Consider the following 25,757-nt stretch of genomic DNA (forward strand, 5'->3'; position numbering starts at 1 on the left):
CTATGTTATGTGGAAGGCACAGATATTATGGTGATGAGCAGCAGTTCAACTCCCTAAGATAGATGGATGTACTCATTTTTGCAAGATAATCATATTTCATTATTATCTGCAGCATAGTCACTTATTTTTATAAAAAGATTATAACAGGGCATTGAATCTCACTGTATGGGGTCTAAGATGTCTCTTTGTATGTGTAGACTATAATACTAAAATTCAATCTTTTAAACCACCAATAACATCATGGTAACCTGTAAAATAGCAAAGTAATTGTAAGCACTGACCTAGACATGGGAAGTCAAAGATGTCTCTGACTGGATAATATTCTTAATAGAAACTAATGGCAAATGGAAATATAACTGAGCATTGCCTCGATACACAACTTCAAATGCCACATAATCCAAAGTAAAAAGTAATGTGCATGTGTTCCCAAAGATACTCTTCAAATGGAGGACCTGTATATCAAAACCTTATTTCCTGGTAATGAATTTTAAATAAGTGCCCAGGGGCATCAGGTCACTGATGTTTCTACTTTGCAAACTGGGTGGGCTATGAAAGCTCTTAAAACCCTTCAAAGCAAAAATTTTTTTAAACTAGATTTAACTGACCAAAACTTTTCAAGAAAAATACCTGAAACAATTAGGAGAATGAAAACCAGGTCAGAAAACTTGGCCCGTGGCTGAGGATTTACATAAATAGGCTAACCTTTGACTTGAAAATAAAAGGTAAGTACAGAGCTCTGACAGAACAGCAGGTCATTGGCATTTGTTCTGTAAAGTACTGCCTCTGATGCTATGACAAAAATGTCAAGAATTCCACTGATCATTGTGCACTGATAGGGCTCAAAGGTATGCGGATAGGCTAGCAGAAACCCAGTCTACCTGACCAATTGAAACTGCGGTACTCCCACGCATTTTATAACCTGCAAGCTGTGAGCGTGGGAAAGCAAATGAGGCCTTTGGAGACTAATTCCTTCTAAAAAGGAGGAAGATGCCTTCCCAGAAGGGTGATTTTGAATTCTTGTGGTTTGGGCAGCATATAAAATAGTTACTACACAGTCCTCAAGTGAGCAACACAGTGGTTGCCTCCAAAGCAGGTATTGTTCAAAAGGCTTTATAATCGATATTGAATTTACTAGTCAAGATCAATCCTAAATTTAGCACTATTCAGTTCTGGGATTTTGTCAAGGCTGGTCTCCACTTAATAGCAATACACAGCTGTGGAAATGATAATAGTGTGGGGTGGGTTAACTGCCTGCAATATTATGTCTATTCATTCGATCCTAGGTGGTGATCCTAAAGAGCAAGCACAGCTTCATGTTATAGCATACATCTGTGCTACTTCCTTTTTGTCTGGTGATGGCTCCATATTTAGGAATCTGAAAGTAAAAGATGAACCAAACAAAACCACATTTTGCATTTTTTGTGTCTACTTCTATCACAGTAACACAGAAAGCTATGAAATAAATCTTCACATTTCTACAGTGAGCAGAGAAAAAAATCATGAAAGCCAAAACAATAAATGAAAAATGTTTTATGTTCTTATGTTACACAGAGACAGATTCAGTTTCCTATTACACTTCTAGGCACAAATGTACATAAAATATCTACAGGCTGTCTCCAACTTGTTTTTCTAATTAATTAAAAGTGATCCATTACAGAAAACCTGAAGGAATGTCAAAGATGCTCCTGTCTGTACTGCTTTTGTCTCACTTGCTGCAACAGAGAGGGAAGCTGTTGATGCCTGTCTAGTAGATTATTGAAGGGTGGCTGTACTTTTGGTATTAAATCAGGAGAGGTGGGAGATGTGGATTAATTGTCTTTCTTTCCCACTGACAAACTGCCCCTGCAGGTCTCAGATAGGTAAAGCTTCCATTGGAGTTCAGTCTTGTGGCTAACCTCCCAATCATTTCTCTTCCCTGTAGCATTCTTTACACTTGTAGACCTCTGTGGCTGCTCACAGGTGGGTTTGATCCAAAGCCTATGGAAATCAATAGAAACACTCCAATGACTTCAGTGGGCTTTGGATCAGACCCAGTTTGTGCACCATAACTTAGAATCTTCTAAGAATGGGACGTGGGATAATACATAATGGAGAGCAGATACTTCTCTATACCAAAATGGGTTTTGGAGGTGGGTGGCTGATTGCCCTGTTAATGATCATCACATTTTGTTGGGGCAGAGGCTATTTTCACAATCAATTTCCCCCCATCTAGTTCTCACTGTCCTTCAGCTGAGGAAGTCTGCACAGAACAGTGTTGCTTGACTGGCCCCACAGGCACAGTCTCTAGAACACACGCTCCTTGCTGTCACACAAAGGACAACACAAACTGGGATGTCTCACATATAGTGGGCCGCTCACTTACATTTCCTGAATGAGTAATAGGCCAGACTGCATGAAACTGCTGGGATTAAAGAGATATTAAAACGACTTACTGCTAGACTCTTGATATGTCATGTATATATGGCACAATACCGATACTAGACCTAGCCATAGTCCATCCCCAGCTCCGTGCCTCAGCTGGGCTCTACTCTGAAGCAGCATTACAGCCATTTTGAGTGGGCAGGATCTCTTTGGGCAGTGGCTGCAGAGCAGCTCTATGGCCTGTGCTGACCCTCACCTTTCTTCTCAAAGGTTAGATCCACGATTCCATTGCTGCCAATTCTACTGCCGCAGACTAGGGAGAATCATTAGGGGGAGGCAGTGCTTCACCCAGTGTCCCTTCGTAGCAGGGGACTCCCCATAACTGAGTGGCAGGCAGATAGGGTGACCAGATGTCCCGATTTTATAGGGACAGTCCCTATTTTTGGGTCTTTTTCTTATATAGGCTCCTATTACCCCCCCATCCCCACCCCCGTCCCGATTTTTCACACTTGCTGTCTTGTCACCCTAAAGGCAGATGGAAAATGAGGAGGTCAAAAGGTGCCTCCTCCTCCCAAGCACTGGAGCTGGCTGACAACTCTGAAATGGCAACAGGTACCCATTGCTTGCAGACCATTGGTAATGGGGGGTGCTCAGCTCAGGTCCCCTATAACACCCTCTAACAACTAATATTTTGGGTGAGTCTGGCTGGGTGTCCCCATCTTCAGGCCTCCCTTTTTTTATCCACAAAGGTCTTCCTCTGTAAAGTGCTACTGCTCTCCCTGTCCAGCAGTAGCTTCTGTGTCTCTTCTGCTGTGGAGAGAATGGGGCCAAGAAGCAAAGAGACCAATGGAGGGTCCAAGTTCATCCTGAGGGCCCCTGGTACCTGACTATCATGACTCCTCCTGCAGTGGCTGACTATCATTGAGTGCAATCAAACAGGCTTGTGTTATAAGTAAAGAGATGTTGGCAGAGGTCCACAGAGATCTTGGGAACAGGCAGATCACACATGCTCCATTTCAGAGTTACAGACGGGTTAGTCTGTATCCGCAAAAAGAACAGGAGTACTTGTGGCACCGTAGAGACTAACAGATTTATTTGAGCATAAGCTTTCATGGGCTACAGCCCCACTTCTCCGGATGCATAGAATGGAACATATATTGAGGAGATATATACACACATACAGAGAGCATGAAAAGGTGGGAGTTTTCTTACCAACTCTGAGAGGCCAATTAAGAAAGAGAAAAAAAACTTTTGAAGTGATAATCAAGATAGCCCAGTACAGACAGTTTGATAAGTGTGAGAATACTTACATGGGGAGATAGATTCAATGTTTGTAATGGCTCAGCCATTCCCAGTCTCTATGCAAACCTAAGTTAATTGTATCTAGTTTGCATATCCATTTGTACTCTGTTTCTACGTACATACTGGGTGAATGGGTGAACCCAGTGGGCTTGGAGGTTTTGTGAGGTTCTCAAACTTTTTCAGACATTTCATGTTTTACAATGATGATTTCAATGGTTCCAAGATTTAACTCCAGGTCCCTTAGAGGGGGTCCAAGATGTCATGTTAAGATAATGCACTTTTTTTGCATCAACATGGAAAGGACCTATGGTATTTTTAATAAAAAGACTTAATGGATTCATCTGTACTTAATATGTTTGTACTTAATGTCTTGTTTAAAGATGCAGACTATCGTACTCATTTCATCCAATAGGTAACCATGACTCTCACAGAAATGTGAGATGCACTGATCTGTTGGAATGCAAATTAATTATAATTCCTCTTTGCCTATAACCAGCATAAAATGAACCACAAGGGAGATGTGAGAATCATTTACTCTCAGGGAAACCAGAGCATGGAAATCAGGACAGTGGTAACTTTGATTTGCAGTGTGTAGGTACTTCGCTTCTGTATTGAAGGAGGAAAGGAGGAGGGCTCATTAGAGAAATGCAATGAGAGTCTGATACAGAGGAAAAGCCATTCTGCTGTCACCGAATATCATCACTTGTTAGGAAATATTGGATGAAGCAATAGGGGGAAGAAAACTTAGATTGGTCACTGCATGGGGCTAAGACTGAGAAGTCAGAAGACTAACATACAGCAGCATAACGGCTGGAGACAGTATAACCTGTTTTAGTCATCATGCTCTTCTTTGCTGTCAAGGCAAATCGGGAGTGATTTTAGTGGAGTTACTTCCAATTTGCACTGGAGTAATTGGGATCAGAATCTGGCTCAAGGGTTACACACATGCATGTTTGCAAATCTAGCAAGTGTCGCTTTCAAATATGCCAAATGCTGTGCATTTTCAAATACCCGTCTGGATTGTAATATTTTTTGATTATCTCCTGCTGTGCTAAAGAGCTGTTCAGGACATTCACACAGAGGTAGGAAACAGGCATTCGAAAACAAAACTTGCAATATTGGGCCAACATTGCTCTATTGTTTTCCAGTATAATAATAATAAATATAATCTCAAAGGGGCCAAATTCATCAGGAAATTAGCTGGTGGTTTAATATACATTGAAGCATCAATGTGTTGGGAAGAATCTTTCAGAATACTTTACAGGACTTATCTGTCTTCCACTAAAAGATGCAAGGAAGAAGGATTGTCCTCATAAACTGACAGATCTTGTGGATGATGAGCTTTTCCTAACGTTCCATCGCCCTACTGCTTACTAGAAGATGCACCGGTTGAAACAGAAGTAGTGGAAGATGAGGGCTTTGTTTTTTTGCCTTTTTCCAGTGTGACTTTTGAAAAAAAAAAAAGACTGCCTTCTTTGAGATCACTGAAACTGTTTCCAACTCTGTTAAGAGGAGGTTACTCTCTCGGATCTGAAAGTAAATTTCTTCTTTGAGTAGTCTGGGGAAGGCCCAAGCACAACATGATGGATCAAATGTCCATCTTTTTTTCCTAAAGTGTCTTTCACTTTGACTCTAAACAGTTTTAGGCATTTTAAAGCTTGGGTCTAAGTTTTAGTGTGGACCTCACAAAATAGGCTGGAATAATTCTTCAGCTAAAGGGAACAGTGAATAGTAATAGCTGTCTCAGCCATGCAGGCTATTGTGTCAACAGGGCCGGCTCCAGGGTTTTTGCCGCCCCAAGCAGCGGGGGAAAAAAAAAGAAGCTGCAATTGCGATCGGCGGCAGCTCTACCGCGCTGCTTTCTTCTTCGGTGGTAATTTGGCGGTAGGTCCTTCCCTCCGAGAGGGACCGAGGGACCCGCCACCGAATTGCCATTGAAGAACCCGACATACCACCCCTTCCCCTTGGCCACCCCAAGCAGCTGCTTCCTGGGCTGGTGCCTGGAGCCGGCCCTGAGTGTCAAATGTGTAATACACCACTCAGAAAGCATGTTTGTCATATGTTGATCTTTAGGCACCAAAGATTTGTCCTCCTTCCTTTCTGTATCTGGTGGTTTCTCCAGCAGTAGGAGAAGTTTCCCCTGTAAATAGAAGTCAGACCTCACCAGTAATGCTTGAAAATTTGCAATCTGTATTTACAATTTCATTGATAAATGTGACTTTCCCCACAATTTATACAAGCACTTTGACTTTTTGTCCTGGTGCGCAGACTTGGAAGGTCTTTCATGGCTACCTCTCTTCCTCATTTTGACTTGGTTTAGAAGTGGAAGGACAGAAATATTACAGGAAAGTTTATTCTCAGGATACTTTTGATCTGGCTCAGACCTGAAGAAATGCCTGGTAGCTAATAAGAAAGACAGTTGTAAAATGTCCAGCCTGATTGGGAGACCAAAAAAACAAGATGATTTGAGATAAGCACCAGAAATGAACCTCTAAATCTTCACCAGTTCACCAATGATTAAAATATAATCCATTATTATTTACTCTTTATAGAACACCAAATATGTGCCAAGTGCTTCACAGACAGAGATGAAGACTGGTTGCCTGCCCTGAACAGTTTACAGTCTTAATGGACAACATACAGGTAAGGAATGGGAAACAGCAAAAATCAAGTGAGAGAGAGAGTAATGTTGATTAGCGTGGCTTGTTGGTTCTGTGATTTTGGTTGAATTGTTACTATTAATCCTCTCAAGTTAATACTTGGATGGAGGGAGAAATAGGGTTTGTAGGCCTCAATGTAGGGTGGACTTTAATGAGGAAGGGGTGGAAGCATGGTGAAAGGGTCAGGAAGAGGATCCAGGTGCTGCATAGAAGAAGGTGCAGAGATGGGAATGGGAGAATGTATAGTGATGCACAGAAGAAATATGCTGAAGCCATGTGAATTCAATTCCGCAATCAACCACGTATTATCAGCGCTTCTCAAATAATTAATATGGTTTACAGGTAGAGCGAGTATTTTGTTGTTGTGGGAATGATTTTTTAAAAATATATTTGTGTGCCAGGTGAAAAGATTTAAAGATAGTGACATGTGTGGAGAGGTGAAGTGAGGTGGAGTTTCCAAAAAGCATATTTTGAAATATCCGTGGGTGATCCAGAGACTCAGCTATTTGGATTCTAGCAGTGTGCTTTAGGGTTCTGTCACTTAGGTGGTATAACATGAGCTTGATTATGAAACTACAAAATTGTGTTTGCCTACAAAAAAGTGAAGCCCATCAGTTGCCTAATTGTTTTGCCTGTTGTTCTTCATCGTTGGTAGGTCACTTCACTCGATTAGAAGCAATACTATAGCAAATCATATAACTCACTAATTGGCATTAGTGAAGGAAGACCCCATTTCCATGATGGTACAGTAGCCAATTGAACAAGAAACTATTATATTGTCTGTTACTGGCAGATTGCCTTATCACTTACCATTTTAGATGTTTGGAAATAAAGCACGTGGGAAAGATTTTTATGAGTGAGGATATGTTTAAATAAATAAATAAATACATGCTTTTACAAGAAGTTTGGTTTTAAGTTAGCTTCTGTGACTCATATAACAGGAGAGCTTTATGCAATGTGAACTAGTAGTTAATCTGAATGAGTCACTACAGTGTGATTTCAACACAATTAGCTTCATTCAGAGCCAAGCTGAGGGAGTGTGGAGTATTATGGCCACAAAGATTTTGCGGCCTTGAATATTTTATTACATAAGGACTAATATCTCACTGGCCTAAGCTGTTGTATTTCCACTGAAGTCCGCTCCACTGAAATCAGCTGAAGTGGTTTCAAACGTTATACGTTTTGGTGAAACTCAATACTGATTGAAGTCATAGAATCATAGAATCATAGAATCTCAGGGTTTGAAGGGACCTCAGGAGGTCATCTAGTCCAACCCCCTGCTCAAAGCAGGATCAAATCCAACTAAATCATCCCAGCCAGGGCTTTGTCAAGCCTGACCTTAAAAACCTCTAAGGAAGGAGATTCCACCACCTCCCTAGGTAACCCATTCCAGTGCTTCACCACCCTACTAATGAAAAAGTTTTTCCTAATGTCCAACCTAAACCTCCCCCTCTGCAACTTGAGATTACTCCTTGTTCTGTCATCTTCTACCACTGAGAACAGTCTAGATCCATCCTCTTTGGAACCCCCTTTCAGGTAGTTCAAAGCAGCTATCAAATCCCCCCTCATTCTTCTCTTCTGCAGGCTAAACAATCTCAGTTCCCTCAGCCTCTCCTCATAAGTCATGTGCTCCAGCCCCCTAATCATTTTTGTTGCCCTCCGCTGGACTCTCTCCAATTTATCCACATCCTTCTTGTAGTGTGGGGCCCAAAACTGGACACAGTACTCCAAATGAGGCCTCACCAGTGCTGAATAGAGGGGAATGATCACATCCCTCGATCTGCTGGAAATGTCCCTACTTATACAACCCAAAATGCCATTAGCCTTCTTGGCAATAAGGGCACACTGTTGACTCATATTCAACTTTTCGTCCACTGTAACCCCTAGGTCCCTTTCTGCAGAACTGCTGCCCAGCCATTCGGTCCCTAGTCTATAGCAGTGCATGGGATTCTTCCGTCCTAAATGCAGGACTCTGCACTTGTCCTTGTTGAACCTCATCATATTTCTTTTGGCCCAATCCTCTAATTTGTCTGGGTCCCTCTGTATCCTATCCCTACCCTCCAGCGTATCAACCACTCCTCCCAGTTTAGTGTCATCTGCAAACTTGCTAAGGGTACAGTCCACACCATTCTCCAGATCGTTAATGAAGATATTGAACAAAACCGGCCCAAGCACCGACCCTTGGGGCACTCCACTTGATACCGGCTGCCAACTAGACATGGAACCATTGATCACTACCCGTTGAGCCCGACCATCTAGCCAGTTTTCTATCCACCTTACCGTCCATTCATCCAGCCCATACTTCTTTAACTTGCTGGCAAGAATACTGTGGGAGACTGTATCAAAAGCTTTGCTAAAGTCCAGAAATAGCACATCCACTGCTTTCCCCTCATCCACAGAGCCGGTTATCTCATCATAGAAGGCAATTAGGTTAGTCAGGCATGACTTGCCCTTGGTGAATCCATGCTGACTGTTCCTGATCACTTTCCCCTCCTTTAAGTGGTTCAGAATTGATTCCTTGAGGACCTGTTCCATGATTTTTCCAGGGACTGAGGTGAGACTGACTGGCCTGTAGTTCCCTGGATCTTCCTTCTTTCCTTTTTTAAAGATGGGCACTACATTAGCTTTTTTTCAGTCATCCGGGACCTCCCCCGATCACCGTGATTTTTCAAAGATAATGGCCAATGGCTCTGCAATCTCATCGGCCAACTCCTTTAGCACCCTCGGATGCAGTGCATCCGGCCCCATGGACTTGTGCTCGTCCAGCTTTTCTAAATTGTCCCGAACTACTTCTTTCTCCACAGAGAGCTGGTCACCTCCTCCCCATACCGTGCTGCAGAGTGCAGCTGTCTGGGAGCTGACCTTGTCTGTGAAGACAGAGGCAAAAAAAGCATTGAGTACACTAGCTTTCTCCATATCCTCTGTCACTAGGTTCCCTCCCTCATTCAGCAAGGGGCCTACACTTTCCTTGACTTTCTTCTTGTTGCTAACATACCTGAAGAAACCCTTCTTGTTACTCCTAACATCTCCGGCTAGCTGCAACTCCAAGTGTGATTTGGCCTTCCTAATTTCACTCCTGCATGCCTGAGCAATACTTTTATACTCCTCCCTGGTTATTTGTCCAATCTTCCACTTCTTGTAAGCTGGTTTTTTTGTGTTTAAGACGAGCAAGGATTTCACTCTTAAGCCAAGCTGGTCGCCTGCCATATTTACTTTTCTTCCTACACATCGGGATGGTTTGTTCCTGCAACCTCAATAAGGATTCTTTAAAATACAGCCAGCTTTCCTCGACTCCTTTCCCCGTCATGTTATTCTCCCAGGGGACCTTGCCCATCAGTTCCCTGAGGGAGTCGAAGTCTGCTTTTCTGAAGTCCAGGGTCTCTGTTCTACTGCTCTCCTTTCTTCCTTGTGTCAGGATCCTGAACTCGACCATCTCATGGTCACTGCCTCCCAGGTTCCCATCCACTATTTCTTCCTCTACTATTTCTTCCCTGTTTGTGAGCAGCAGGTCAAGAAGAGCTTTTCCCCTAGTTGGTTCCTCCAGCACTTGCACCAGGAAATTGTCCCCTACACTTTCCAGAAACTTCCTGGATTGTCTGTGCACTGCTGTATTGCTCTCCCAGCAGATATCAGGGTGATTAAAGTCATCCATGAGAACCAGGGCCTGTGATCTAGCAACTTCTGTTAGTTGCTGGAAGAAAGCCTCGTCCACCTCATCCCCCTGGTCTGGTGGTCTGTAGCAGACTCCCACCACGACATCACCCTTGTTGTTCATACTTCTAAATTTAATCCAGAGACTCTCAGGTTTTTCTGCAGTTTCATACTGGAGCTCTGAGCAGTCATACTGCTCTCTTACATACAACGCAACTCCCCCACCTTTTCTGCCCTGCCTATCCTTCCTGAACAGTTTATATCCATCCATGACAGTACTCCAATCATGTGAGTTATCCCACCAAGTCTCTGTTATTCCAATTACATCATAATTCCTTGACTGTGCCAGGACTTCTAGTTCTCCCTGCTTGTTCCCCAGGCTTCTTGCATTTGTGTATAGGCATGTAAGATAACTCACTGATCGTCCTGGTGTCCCAGTATGGGGCTGGAGCCCTCCCCTCTTGCACTCACCTACTTGTGCTTTCTCCCGATATCCCACTTCCCCACTTACCTCGGGGCTTTGGTCTCCTTCCCCCGGTGAACCTAGTTTAAAGCCCTCCTCACTAGGTTAGCCAGCCTGCTTGCAAAGATGCTCTTCCCTCTCTTCGTGAGGTGGAGCCCATCTCTGCCTAGCAATCCTTCTTCTTGGAAGACCATCCCATGGTCAAAGAATCCAAACCCTTCTCTTCGACACCATCTGCGTAGCCATTCGTTGATTTCCACGATTCGACGGTCTCTACCCTGGCCTTTTCCTGCCACAGGGAGGATAGACAAGAACACCACTTGCGCCTCAAACTCCTTTATCCTTCTTCTCAGAGCCATGTAGTCTGCAGTGATACGCTCAAGGTCATTCTTGGCAGTATCATTGGTGCCCACGTGGAGAAGCAGGAAGGGGTAGTCAATGGATTTGACATTGAGTCTAGCCGGGATTATTTTCATGGATTAAATCAAATGCTTGAAATGAAACAAACAAACCAACAAACCTCTCGAGTGTTTTCTTCTCCCCACTTTTGAAAGGCTCTGGGTACCTTGCTTGAGTCCAGACGAAAGAATTTGCATATACTCAGAATGGTGCAGCAGGACAAACTCAGCCGAACCAAAACTTTCCTACAGTATTAGTTTGAGACTGTTTAAGCTGATTTTTTACTGAAATTTGTTGTGTTTATGGAGAACTTGTAAATCAAAGTCAAAGTTATAAAGTCAAAAAAGGGATTGGACATCTATATGGAGAAGTAGAATATGCCAGAGTTGTCATAATTAATTATCATGAATTTTGGAAAGGATATTAAATCTTCTGCTTAAACCAATCTCTAATAATAAATACAAACACGGAGCCAGAAAACTTACCAGGTTCTGGGGGTGACTTCTGCCTCTTCTGTTTCTGCTGCCAGTTCTGCAGTGGGTTACTTCTCCCTGGGGCAGCGGAGGGGGAGGGGCAGGGGGAGTGGCATCAAAAAGTTTCTTTTGAGTAGGGATCCACAATGTGCTGCAGCTGCTCTGGCAGCAAAGCCTCCTCAAGGATCAGTTTCAGCACCAGAGTCACTTTGGGAGCCTCATATGGCTCCTGCTAGCTCCCTTCCGGTCCTATACTGGATTCAGGGGGGTGAGAAGATTACCATCCTGGTTAACCAGGCTGTCGTGAAGAGCCAGTGGCTCAGTGCTCAGTGCAGTACCCCGCACCCAGTCAAACGCCTCAGAAAAAGGACAGGATAAGGCGGGTTCCTAGAGGTGTAGTTCTCTTTCTTGGCTTTCTGGTAGTTGGTCTTCAGCCATTTAATCTGCTCTTTGCACAGGGTCTGGTGAATCAGTGCTGCTAACTTGTTTGTTATTAGCTGGTACGCGTGGTCATTCCTGGAACTGTTGCTAAGTCGAGCTATTTTATCACCATGCACCAGAAATTGACCAAAATCTGGCTGTGCTCCTACGACCAGTTAGCAGCACGCTTGGCAAAGGATGACTTTTTGTCAATGGCCATCACAAACACAGGGGAAGGTTCACATGATAGAGCTTCAGCCCGAGCCCCCACAGGACCAGGGCTCAAACTTTTTGGGGGCTGAGTCAGACAGAATTGGGTGCAGACGAAAGGGGGGTTGTGCCTGAGCCTGAGTCTGGGCCTAGTCTTACACTGCATTTTAGACATACCCTTAGAGATGAGTTCAAATGTTGGAGGTGAGGTATCCCATATTTGCCTACTCCACGGTTCCTACACCTTCCTCTGAAGCCTCTGTTCCTGACCACTATTTGAGACTGGATACTGGATACTGGACTAGATGCATCCTGGGTCTGATCCAGGGTGGCTAATGCTAAGTTCCTAAATTATCCTTTGAGTCTTTTAAACACTGTATAAATTGTTGGTTGGCTGATATTGGGGGTTAAAGTATGCATTTATTAAATATAATGTTGCCCGCTAAAATTTGACATTTTGCTGTATTAAATATGGCATTTTTCCCCATGAAAAAATACAACCTTTTTAATGAGACATTAATATGCTAGACAATATTGAGAATGTGAGACAAATTAAAAACTAGGTGGCTCACCCATGGCCCGCATCAGCACATTTATTAATATAACTCTAATCTCACTTCCATGCTAAAGTTAACAAGATTCTTTGTGTTGGTAGAGATCAAGGTCTTTTCTTGGATTTTGAATATGTCAGTCTGCAGTTGTTCAAAAGCCCTTTCTGTGCACCCCTAAAATTAAAAACACATGTACGGCAGAACCTCAGACCTACGAACACCTCAGGAATGGAGGTTGTTCGTAACTCTGAAATGTTCATAACTCTGAACAAAATGTTATAATGGTTCTTTCAAAAGTTTACAACTGAACATTGACTTAATACACTTTGAAGCTTTACTATGTAGAAGAAAAATGCTGCTTTTAACCATCTTAATTTAAATGAAACAAGCACAGAAACAGTTTCCTTGCCTGGTCAGTTTTTTTTAACTTTCACTTTTTTTTGGTAGTTTACCTTTAACACAATACTGTACTGTGTTTGCTTTTCGTGTGTGTGTGTGTCTCTGCTGCTGCCTGATTGTATACTTCTGCTTCCAAATGCAGTGTGTGGCTGACCGGTCAGTTTGTAACTCTGGTGTTCAACTATACAATCAAAAAATGTATATTTAAGACAATATTTAATAGCAACTCAAAAAGTTCCTTTTCTTCAGTTCAGTTTCTCAATAAAAGGTCTGATGACAAGTTTTGCAGACTTGCTGAAGGGGACGGGAGAGATTGTTACTTTGTATATTTCCTCACTTTTCATATAGCAGATATAAAGAGCATGGGATAAAATATTTAAAATCTGACCAACATAGCACATTTCCCCTCTCCTCAAATAATAATAAAAATTTGAATGGCTAATGTGTTGAATTGTTTTGGCTGGAATGATGATCATTTTATAATTTGTATCAATGAAGCCTTTTTTGTAATAAATAATCACAGCTTTACCACCAATACATTATTTTCAAGCCAAACATTTTTTGCCTGATGCTTCAACCACCAGCCCCGAAAACTCACTCTTCCATTTTTACAGTTAACAATTGTACCTGACAGCCTTTCCATTCAAGCAAAGATCTTTGTTTATCCACCACTGTAGAACTCAGCTTTTGACTTTATCACAGTCATTTTTATGTATGGATTCTGTGGGGTTGGCATTATAGATTTTCTGATCAGATAAACAAGTGCAGAAGGCCAAAAAGTGACTGGGATGAACCTTGGAGGACAAAGTTTATCTGCTGGAGCATTTCCTGTGCGCACTTTGAAACCTTTCAATCTGGCTTCATCAAAGCACAAGCCGACTCATTTCAGCTCCCAACTGAACAAACAAATTTACTGCTTATCATTGTTGCCACCTCATTCTTTAATTTACTTTTCCTTAGTAAGCCAGTGCATGTTAAATGAACAACCTGGTTACTACAAATGGTAATTCCTGATTGTTAAAAATAGGGAATAGTTCACCTGCATTAAGCTTTTTATATAGCATATTACAATACTCTCTCCCTCCTCACAAAAATCCCTATATACACTAGAGTTTGTTGTAAATACACAGTGTGGTATATCAGGTTAGGACCACTATGTCTCTATTTAACATCAAACATCAGAATAACGTTATAGGTTTTTTTTACTATTTTGGGCCTACTCCTTTCTTTCCAGTCAGAATTCTTACCTTGGGGCTTACGAACCCAAAGCTTACACTTAGGACTTATGTAGCCTGAGAAAATGAATGATGGTTTAAAAAAATGTTGACTAACCCATTTCAACAAATGCATTTTAAAATATTTTAGCACCTAAAGTAGACCGATCAAACTAACGTATTTTACAAATCATTATTTTTGTCAACACAAGTTGCTAATTGGTGTTTAAAAACATATTACTTAACATGTGTTTGCTAGGACTAGTCAAAAATTTTCCATCAAAGCTTTTTTAATGGAAAATTAGGTTTTCAACTGAATGAACTTTTTTTTGGCAAAATATGCCTGCTTTGTATAGGAAATGTTGACTTTTTGTTGAAAAATCAACTCCCCTAAGGTACCTTGGTGGCATAGCAAGGGGACAGACTGTGATACTTTAGGAGAGAGATGAAGTCCAGCCAGGGAGCCTGGACCAATGAGGCAGATTGGAGCATGAGGCACCCCCGTTACATTTCCAAATAAAACTTTTCTGTTTGGTCAAAAATTATTTGGTTTTTGGCTGAAATTTCTTAGGCTTCAGCTGAATATTTTAGACTTTTGATTTTTCACCATACAGTTGCAAATTTTGTGGAAAAAAACATTTTCCAACAACCTGTAGTGTGAGACACTATTTTAACATGTTTCAAAACATTACTGATTTTCCCAGTCCCACATCCTTATTGAGTCACAAGAAAATGCCGTTCCTAAGATTCTCATTGGTAGCAAAAGTCTGATACAACAACAGAGGAAATCACCTGTTCCTCCCAGACATTATAGTTGGCATGGTGCACTATGTGGTATTGCTTCTCTTTCAAGAGTCACCTATAAAAGAAGGAAAGAATGTTACATATTTGAAATTTGGTCTTTATTTTCAGAGTTGTTTGACAGCGTATTGTGTATAGGAAGTTCTGTGGCTTGTATGGTGTCAGTACTGTAGATAGCTATTGGTTTATCTCATTGTTTGATGGTCATGATTTCCTGGCTGTGCATGGAGTTTCTTCTTTCTCATACGCTGTGTTCTATGTGCCATCTTTCCCTCCTTTCTTACGGCTTGTTTCTCTCTCTCAGTGGGTGGGGCTGGGGATGGTACAGCTGCACTGGAGCAGCTGCCAGTGTGGGGTGCTGGCTCCTGGGAGAGGTGGCCCCACATTCTGCTCCTTTCGCCGCTGCGGTTCCTGGGAGAGCCCTGCAGTTCCACGGATACCGTTTGATATCCACATGCACAGGTATATATTTGTATCTGCGCAGGGCTCTTCAGATACACTAGTGTATACTCTTTATACCAAACAAACGTGAATTTATCACATCTTAGTTTCCCCATTAAAACCACAGACTATGACAAGTAGAGATTGAGGTTTTGTGAACCTTGTGAATTACATTTGGCTTTTGCGAGGTTTACTCAAATTACTTCAAGTTCACAAATGCGTGCAGCTGGGAGGCCACTCCTGCTCCCACCTCTCCCTGATCTCCCGCCACACTACCGATGGGAATGATATCCCCCACCCACACTCCTACCTCCGGCTCTCAGCCTGGTGGGTCACCCTGGGCTTGACGCAATGATGCCAGCAGCAGCAATGGTGGAAGCTGAGCCATGTTCACGCAGTTGTACTGGGAGTCCTGGGTGTGGGGCAGTCTGCCTGGATGTCCTAGGAGCCCAAGCTTCTGAGGAGCTAGGAGCTTGGGAGCTGGAACTTCCCAGGCTTCCTGGATCCTGGCTCCCCATCAGCCTGCTGAAATGTTTCTTAGAATTTTTTCTGACCAGCTCAATGGCTGGGATACAGACAAATGGATCCTCCTGCAATTACATGATCACATACCCTGGCCTTGTGTATTGGTTTTTTTTAACTTTATAACTCTGTAATAATTAAATTTATAACTCCATAATTTTCTAGAATAAGTCATATTAAATACAAACACTATGTTTATTTTTCAGAGGTTCCTCTCTCCACAATGCCTCCATGTCAAGAAAACTGCTCTCCATACATAGGAAATTATTCAGTAGAAGGGAAATGATTTCCTTATGTATGTTAGAAATTGCTTTACAATTAAGTACAGATATAGGTCAGCAAAATAAGTTCTTTGATCTATTGCTACAAGGAATTCAGTGTAAATACATTTCTTGATAAGAGTTGCTACTGCGTAATTGCATTTATAAACTGCGTAGTGTGCTATTACTCAGGAAATGTATTCACTGATATGCGTGTCTCCAGTCTGCCTCATGGTGAAAGGTTTGCTTTTTCTGATATTTAAAGTTCTTAAATATTTTTAAATAAGGCGATTAAACTTGTGATGGGATGGAACAGTGCACAAATAGAGAAATACATTGCAGCGTATACAGAACCACTATTGAAATAGAGACAAATTGATTGTTTTGAAACAAATGCATTTGAGATTAAATCACAAGACAAATATTAAAAAGGATTAATCTGAACTCTGACTACAGCTGAGCCTCATCCTTTTACCATGACAGACTCTCTACACTGCAGTTACTGCATTATTCTCTACCCTGCAGTTATCAAAAAGTTTTGTTCCTTGCATTCTTACGGAACTTTATTTTAGGAGAATTTAGCACTCCATATTTGGAGGAAACCTCTTTAAAATATGTACAGTTGCCGCTGTCTGAATATTAATTCCTGCTTACCTAGTGGCAAAATAATACCATTGGTTTCAGTGGGACTCCTCAAGTAAAGGGATCAGGATTCAGCCCTATGTTAGTATCACTGTATTGCATCACTGCCGTTACTAGTATGATGATTGCAGAAGCTTTCACTATTGTTAAGGGTATATAAATATTTCTATTCTAGTCCCTGGGTTCAGTCACTTAGAACTTCCCCAAACCATTGCCCTACTGGGCTCAATGTACATGGGCATGGTCTCTGCCTAAAAACAATTTTCTCTGTGTGTGTAAATTTGAGGTACAGCTATTTAGTCTTTTTTTTTTAAATTTGGGGAAAGTGGAAAAAATACCAGTCTGTTAAAAGAAAATAAATGATGACCTTTTCACAAAAAGCTCTAATGCAGAAGCAGCTGGAGGTAAAAAGTGGGAGTAGCATGGGAAATAATTCTCATGGAATAGGTGTGTCTTTCAGTGCCCTCGTGAAAATTCTTTTTGATTTGACTGAATTGTGAAAATCTCACTTTGCCAAGTCATGGTACCCGTAATAGGCCCTAGGGTATACGGACTCTTTAAGGTTGGAGAGTGAAGTCTCAGGGTCCAGGCTACCCCAGTAGTTTTACTGCAGACGGAGACCTAGGGAACAACAAAGGCAGCTACTGAGGGAGAGGAAGTTGTCCTGAGGTAGCAGTTGGTTTCTCTTTAATGTCTAGGCCTAGAAATCTAGTAGTGTGGGGTGGGGGCAAGGTTCCCTTCTCTCAGCCACCCAGGACAAGTTTTCGGAAGGAGGGCACCATATAATTTGCATCCTCCCACATCAAAAAAGGGAGACATTGGTAGGAAAAAGGCCATCTCACTGGCAGTGGAGAATGCAATTGAACTGTTTGGTTGTGCCTCCAGACTGTGGAGGAGCATTGGGAAAACCCCAGCCCAACAGGAGTATCTGGCGAGAAGTGGGTGCTTTGGCTGTGAAGGTTGCATTTCAGTTTTGTTTAGTTGAGAGACTTCACTGTCATTTTGGGCCTGGATGGATGGAGGTAATTTTAAAGGGCCCACTGGGAGTGGCCAGCTCAGAATTGCATCCCATTACAGTAGCATTGGCATGATTTCTTTTTTCAGGGACATTTGAAGCAAAGGTAGGCTGTGCTGTACATGTGTTTGTGGCTAACTAAGTGGCACAGTGAAAAACTTGGTTAGGAAAACAAAGGCGCTGCAACTAATTACTTCCTTCGGTCACGCCCATCTCGTAAAATGCCCTCAAAATGAGCGAGAGCTCCACAGGAGGCAGCATTATCCAGGTGATGGGGTTCTGGAGTGGGAGTTAGGAGACCCACGCACTCTTCCTGGCTCTGCTACTTCTGACCTTGAGCAAGTGTCTCTTTGGGTCTCTGTGCCTCACTTTATCTGTAACGAGGAGGTAACAATATCCTTCTCTGAAGTCACTTTTAGAGCTCTGGAGGGGAAAGCCATACTTTTCTATGTGTGTGTTTCTTTCAAGGAAATTATATATTTTTAAAAACCTGTAAAAGAAAACATTCAGGTTGTACTGTTAAGCAAATGTCGGGAAAGGACAATGTTCAGATTACATGCAGACTCTGATTTGAGCCCCCTTGTGCCTATGCATTATGGTACAAACTCTAATTACATGATCACATACTCTTTCCCAAGTAATGCAGTATAATATGTGATTTTTTTAATAACCTTGGATAGACATGAATGCCCTACTAATTATTTTACCCTTATGCACTCTTTATTGTCATAGTAGACCACCTTATTTTTATTGTCTTGGGGTCTCATTCTCATTTACCCAATAGCCCCTCTGACAGCTCTATGCAAAAGAGCAGTTGCTGGAAGACAGGAAGAGGAAGGATGTGTGAGTAGGGGAAAAACCCCTCCTGTAAGATGCAGAGGGTAGATGCCTGAGGTACTTGCTGAGCAAGGGAAAAGAGTGAAAGACAATTTGTTTGGAATTTTAGCTCAGATGTTTGTTTGATCTGGAAGGGGAAGGCTTCTATTTATTTGGCTGAAGAGTCTAACCCAAGCCACATCACTAACAGACTAAGACGGCCATCACATAGTTGCTAATAAAGTATTGGAAAGACGAAAAAGGAAATATGTAGCTATGTGGAGTAGGAGGCTACAAGAGATCACATCAAGCCACACTTCCCTCACCCCTGCCGTACTCATAATAAAATAAAACATGCCTATGCTATGATCTGTCTGGTGGTTAGAGAAGTACTAGGATTCAGGGTTCTGAAACTCTAATCTCAGTCTGCTACTAATTTGCCACGTGACCTTGATGGCATAACTTAACCTCCACATGTCTCAGTTTACTTATCTGAAAAAGAGGTTTTAATCTTACATAGACAGTACCTCAGAGGTGTTGTGTGTAAACCAGTAATGAATCTTTGGATGACAGGTGTGACACAACTGTGAGGTGTTATAGTTATGATTAATAATAATGTAAAAGGTTGCACTGGCATACACAATTGTGTGTATGAGGAGGGGAAGGTGATGGACATTGACTGTTCCCTTTCTAGGGCTCTGAAATCCCTACGGCTTCTCTTTGACATGTCTCTTAACCCTGAAGCAAGTAAAAGCTTCTGGGTGCAGAGATACCTGCTGATGAGATAACATGTTCTAGAATCTCCAAGCAGGAGAGCAGTCATGTTACTGTGTCTATTTCACTTCTGATATGTTTGATACTGATGTGTGAATCAAACCAAATTTTTGTAACCCACAAATTATATTTACATGGGGTAAAACAAGGGTTTGGGGGCTATCCCACCAGGGCGAGATTTAGGCAATCCAAGTCCTATGTACACCATAATAAGGGGCCCTCTGTGGTTCCTACCTCAAGTCCCCACTTCTCAAAGGAATGGCAATCATATGGGACCCCATTCTTCTCACTAGGAGCAGCAGCAGAGACACCACTCCCTTTCAGAGAGACAGGGGTAGCAACAGCAGGGTCCCCCAATATTGCACCCCAATGGCTAGGGTGTATGTGTTACGTGGGCCACAGGCTGAGAACCACTGCGCCCCCCCCAACCCCTCCACAATCCCTCATGCCTAGTGCCCCCACCTAGAGCAGGGCCAGAAGCAGAGCCCTGGGTGCTGGGCTGGGCAGTGGGGACCTGGACCCCCATGTGGGACCGGGCAGCTGGACACCAGACCCTCATGTGGGGCCGGGCGGACAGACCCCAGGACCACACTGTGCGTGGCCAGGTGGCCGACCCCGGGACCCCACTGTGAGGGGCCGGGCAGCCCACAGATGGACTTGGACCCCTCTCCTCACTGTGGGGCTGGGCAACTGGATCCGACCCCTGGAGCTGAGCCCCACCTAAAACCCGGGGGTGCTGTAGCACCCAGGCAAAACTCTAAATCCCAGCACCCCACACCCCCTCACTGCCCAAAGCTGCTCTCCCAACCCGACCCTCAGACCCACTCTCTCCCACCCCCTGCGGCACTCACCAGCCCGCTGCTGGCAGCAGCACTTCTGCAGCTGCCTTATTGTCTCTCTCCCCCTCAGTCAGACCCGCCCCCTGCCAGACCAGTGCGGCAAATGTTGAATTTTTTTTAGCACACAGCTGGACTGCAGCTGTGTGCTAATTGGGCCGCTTGCAGGCCGCAGGTTGAGAACCGCTGTTCCACACCAGTCATGATTTAATAGACCTCTACCATATCTCCCCTTGGTCGTCTCTTTTCCAACCTGAACAGTCCCAGTCTTTTTAATCTCTCTTCATCTGGAAACTGTTCAATACCCCTAATCATTTTTGTTGCCCTTGTCTGTACTTTTTCCAGTTCTAATATATCTTTTTTGAGAGGAGATGACCAGAACTGCATACAGTATTTGAAGTGTGGTCAAGCCATGGCTTTATATAGCAGCATTATGATATTTTCAGTCTTATTATCTATCCCTTTTCTAATGGTTCCTAACATTCTGCTAGCTTTTTGACTGCACACTGAGCAGATGTTTTCAGAGAACTATCCACAATGACTCTAGGCTCTTTTTCTTGAGTGGTAGCAGCTAATTTAGATCCCCTCATTTTGTATGTATGGTTGAGATTATTTTTTTCAATGTGCATTACTTTGCACTTATCAACATTGAATTCCATCTCCCAGTTTGCTGCACAGTCATCCAGATTTGTGAGATCCCTTTGTAACTCTTTGCAGTCTGCTTTGGACTTAACTATCTTGAGTAATTTTGCATCATCTACAAATTTTGCCACCTCACTGTTCACTGCTTTTTCCAGATCATTTATGAATATGTTGAACAGCACTAGTCCCAGTATAGATCCTTGGGGGCCCCCGTTATTTACCACTCTCTACTGTGTAAACTGTCATTTAACCCTACCCTTTGTTTCCTATCTTTTAACAAGTTACTGATCCATAATTGGGACTTTTTCTCTTATTCCATGACTACTTACTTTTCCTAAGAGCCTTTGGTGAGGGACCTTGTCAAAGGCTTTCTGAAAGTCCAAGTACACTATATTCACTGGATCACCCTTTTCCACATGCTTGTTGATACCCTTAAAGAATTTTAATAGATTGGTGAGGCATAATTTCCCTTTACAAAAACCACATTGATTCTTATGTTCTTTACTATAGTTTCAATCAATTTGTCTGGTATTGAAGTTAGGCTTACTGATCTGTAATTGCCAGGATTGGCTCTGGAGCCTTTTTAAAGGATCAGCGTTACATTAGCTATCCTCCAATCATCTGATACAGAGCTGATTTAAGCAATAGGTTACACACCACAGGTGGGTGGGCTGGGTCTGTTTTCCAGGGCCGCCCAGAGGATTCCGGGGGCCCGGGGTCTTCGGCGGCGGGGGGCCCTTCCGTTCCGGGACCCGCCGCCAAAGTGCCCCGAAGACCTGCGGCGGGAGCCCCCCGCCGCCGAATTACCGCCGAAGTGGGACCCGCCGCCGAAGCGCAGCCCGGTCTTCAGCGGTAATTCGGTGGCGGGGGGGGGGGTCCCCACCGCGGGCCTTCGGGGCACTTCGGCGGCGGGTCCCGGAACAGAAGGGGCCCCCCGCCGCCGAAGACCGGGCTGCACTTCGGCGGCGGCAGCAGGTCCCCCGGCCCCGGCCACGGCCTCTAACCCCCCCGCCCCGGCCCCGGCCCCGGCCCCGGCCCCGGCCCCTTACCTGAGCGCGTCTCCGGCCGAGCCCCTGAGCTCCGTCCCGCTCAGAGCCGCGTGGTGAGGGGGCGGGGCTGTGAGCTCCACGCCGAGCGGAGGCAGCTGCCCCGCCCCCTCCCCATGCCGCTCTGAGCAGGGCGGGGCTCAGGGGCCCCGGCGGAGACTCGGCGCTTGATGCGCTGAGGCTCCAGGAGAGGGGCGGAGGCGGGAGCCTCCGCTCTTCTCTTGGGGGCCCCTGCAGAGCCCAGGGCCCGGGGCAAATTGCCCCCTTTGCCCCCCCCTCTGGGCGGCCCTGCTGTTTTCTTCTCTTCCTGCTACACACACAGACTCCTCAGCCGCAGTAGTGTTGATCTTGATTCCCCAGGACTGAGTGGTCTTGGAGTTAGCACCTTATTGAGATGAATGGGGCAGTTCACATTCTCAGAGCTATTGCTTCAGGCTGTCTGTAGACGCAAGCAACCTTGCTGCATCAGTTGGCTCCACTGACATTTTCAAGCTCTTCACAACCATGAGGGTTAGAACATTTTTAATGGAAGTTGAAATTTTGATGTCATTGCTTAACTCCTGGAGTTGTGGCTTTAGGCATGGGCCTATAGTGCTTTAATCTGACCCTGTATACCACTACATTATCCAATGTGCAATCTTTGAGTCTACAGATTGGGCCCCAAAGATTCTTAAATTATCTGTATTACTACAGAGACCAGCTGATGTATGCAGTCTAATAAGCCACCGTGCCAGCTCCTCAACTGCATTTTACTGTAATATGAAGAACTAAGGTGAAGGAGGTAATTGAAACCACAGTGGTACTGTGATATTAGTACATCTCACTTTCCTACAAGAAATCAGCTTTTGAATGAAGAACAGCTGGTTCAAGCTGAATACAGGCAACACAGAAGTAGTGCTCGTCATAAAGGGGAAATGATTTGAAGAACTAGCCAAGAAACTGTCTCTCCATTCCATTGGAGGCATACAACCCCCATTTGTCAGAGTGCTGCTAAGCAGCAGTGTCCGGTTTGACTCCTCTCTAAGCTTGTATGTTCACGTAGCATCAGGTATCTTTAAATGCCTTCCTTCACCTCCAAGGTGCTAAGAAACCTTGTCCCTTCCTTCCAGATGAGGGCCTAGCCACAGTGATCTGTTCATTTGTCACCTTAAGGTTGGATTACTATACTTCACTGCATCCGAAGCTGATTGTTAAGATGGTACATAGACTCCAGCTGGTACAGAATGTGGCTGCCACCTCCTCTATGGCTCAGGTTGCTGTTAACACACTAAGCCCATGCTTCAGTCCCTCCACTGGCTTCCACTCAGCTTCCAATGCCACTTGAAGCTTTTGGTCTGAATTTTCAAAGCAATTAATGATTCAAGTCCCAGTTACATTAAAGTCCAAATTTGGACCTGCGAACCACTGTGACAGTTGAGTTCTTCTGGGATAGTGCAGCACACAAAGCCCAGTACAAAGTATGTGAAAGTTGGGGAGAAAATATTCTCAGTTGAAGGGATCTGACTGTGGAACAAAAGCCCAGAGGAGGTCAGGCTGTCCTTAGGAAATGCTGCAAAACCTTCTTCTTTCAGAAAGCCTTTCCTTCAGAAGAATGTTACACACAACAACATCACTGACCCAACAAACCCTTACCAACCATGAATGAATGAAAGAAAGAAAATCTAAGAATGAAAAATACTATCCCTCGCACAGCTTTTATTCTGGATAGAGAGTGTCAGAGAATCCATGAAGTCCACTAGGGACTTTCCTATTGCTACTGATTTTACATGGAAGGCGTTTGGATACTGCTGTGAGGTGTGGCTGTATAAAAACCTATGATAGATGGTCTGCAGTGATAAAAGTATGGAATGCTGGGATCATACTGTTCAGGCAATGCACCCTGCACCCTGTCCACATCAAGAGCATGTGATACTGCAAATCTGTCCTCCATATTGGGTCTGCTTGAGAGGCAGGATTAGTGAGGGATCTGTGGCATGGGTGGTCAGTGCTGCGACGTATTTATGCTAACAGGTGGAGAGTGTGATCCCTTCCTCTGGGGAAAGCTTTAAATTTGTAAATGGTGGACTCTGTTGCTTTGGGGGATCCAAGGTGTGTGTGTCTCACCCCTCTTCCCAGTGACTAGAGCTGGTTTAGGTGTGAGGGTGTCATTTCCCTGTGAGCAGAGCTGCTTTGTAAGGAGAAGCTGTCCCATGTCTGAGAGCAGACCTGGTGTCAGCAGAAACATTCTGCGCTCCTGCCCCTGAGCACAGAGCTGAGTTGGGAGATTGTAGTGTCTTGAGGGTATCAGAATCCACCACTCCCCGCTCCCACCAACTTATGGGCAGCTAGTGCTGGTGCCACACAATCCTTGCTAACACTTGCCCCTCCAATGAAGCTAGTACTGCTGCTTGTAGCACAGTAGTGCATGCATTGGACTGTCCGGCATGCTGCCTGACCTTAGCATTTGAGACAGGTGCGGGAATGCACTGCAGCACCATGATGCTTGTTTATATGGTTATATGGCCTTACATGTGATAAGACAGCCGCTTTGGAACCCATTCCCCCGTATTTAGAAGAGGGTTTTATAAAGGATATTTTTTCTGTCAAAGTATGTGAATAAAACAGTGCAGGAAGATGTCGTGACTAACACGAGGCTTTTTTTCAGGCAGCAGATGAAGCTGGTTAGTTTTAGAAAGGAGTAGGAGTCAGAACATTCAGCTTAAGCAGACAGACCATTCCGAGCTAAAATCAAGGGGAAACACAGAGACATTGGGTCTAATCACTTGCGTATCTGGTGTCAAAGAATTGGAATACAATGCTGGATTTATTATTGAAGTTATACATTATACCAGACCATTATCATTTTATAGTAGTGACCGGTGAGCACTTCGTATCAAGAAATAACTTGGAAATGCCGCCCCAATTCCTTCTAGCTCCAGTCATTTTTATTGACTAGCTTTCGGATACTGTGAATTAGCCCAGCATGACTCCTGGTGGCAGGTACCATATTGAGCCAGTATGGAGAACAAAATCCAAGGTACAAGCAATAAGGCAACTGAAGAGCTGGCTGTTTCTGTGCCTATTTCATCTTATTCGGCCTCCAAAAAATAAGTAAATAAACTCACAAGACCAGTGACTTTAGAGATCAGAAAAACCACATAATCTAGGGGTTCTTAAGCAGCTTTTATAGGGCATGCCACATGTTAGAAAAGAGGGTCTAGAGGACACTGCCCTTTGCATGTATATTCATGTGCAACATATCACCCTTGCAGTCAGAATCACGCAGACTTCTTCCCTTCCCACTTGTGATCAGATGTCAGTCCTGTGGCAGCAACATTAGTCACTTACTTGGAGAACGTCAGAGTGAAAAAGTGTTTAGTGCCTTTTTATGCAGCCATTTGAAATGTGGAGGCGAGCCAGCCCCATGTGACCAGACAACTCTCTGAGGACTCTGTGGGCTAGCAAGCCATCATTTGGGAACCTCTGCTCTAGTCCATCTCCTGCCAGTGCAGGATATTTCTCGATCCTACCTTCTTGAGTGCTTTGTCCAGTCTAGTGCCATATTTGTAAAATGATGAGGCTTTAGCTACTGTTGTAATTATTGTATAATGTTCATATCCTGGGATGGGTGACGTAACAGGATGGCTTGCCCCTTAGGGTATATCTAAACAGCACCCAAAGCCCAGGCTCTGACTCAGGTTTAAGCCCGTGCTCCACTTCCATCCACACACAAATCAGGCTGACTCGAGCTAGGAACTCTCTGGACTCAGGCCCGCAGACCTTGCTGGGGGTAGGGCAGAGTCCAAGTTCTGCTTGAACCCAGGCATTTTGCAGTGTGGACACAGCTCAAGTCCAGGTTGCCAAACTTGAGTTTGGATCA

At 43.9% G+C, this 25,757-nt stretch overlaps 1 long non-coding RNA gene across 1 annotated transcript in view; it reads left to right on the forward strand.

The window, feature by feature from the left end:
• Nucleotides 1–941: 941 nt before the first annotated feature.
• The window catches only part of LOC123352539, a 120,539-nt gene continuing 95,723 nt past the window's right edge, over nucleotides 942–25,757 (forward strand). Inside the window, exons 1-2 of the long non-coding RNA XR_006574208.1 lie at nucleotides 942–1,093; nucleotides 6,216–6,306. This is a non-coding gene — a long non-coding RNA (uncharacterized LOC123352539). The remainder of the gene's footprint in view (nucleotides 1,094–6,215; nucleotides 6,307–25,757) is intronic.

This window comes from Mauremys mutica, chromosome 1 (assembly GCF_020497125.1).
Source record: "Mauremys mutica isolate MM-2020 ecotype Southern chromosome 1, ASM2049712v1, whole genome shotgun sequence".
In the NCBI taxonomy this organism is placed as follows: domain Eukaryota; kingdom Metazoa; phylum Chordata; order Testudines; family Geoemydidae; genus Mauremys; species Mauremys mutica.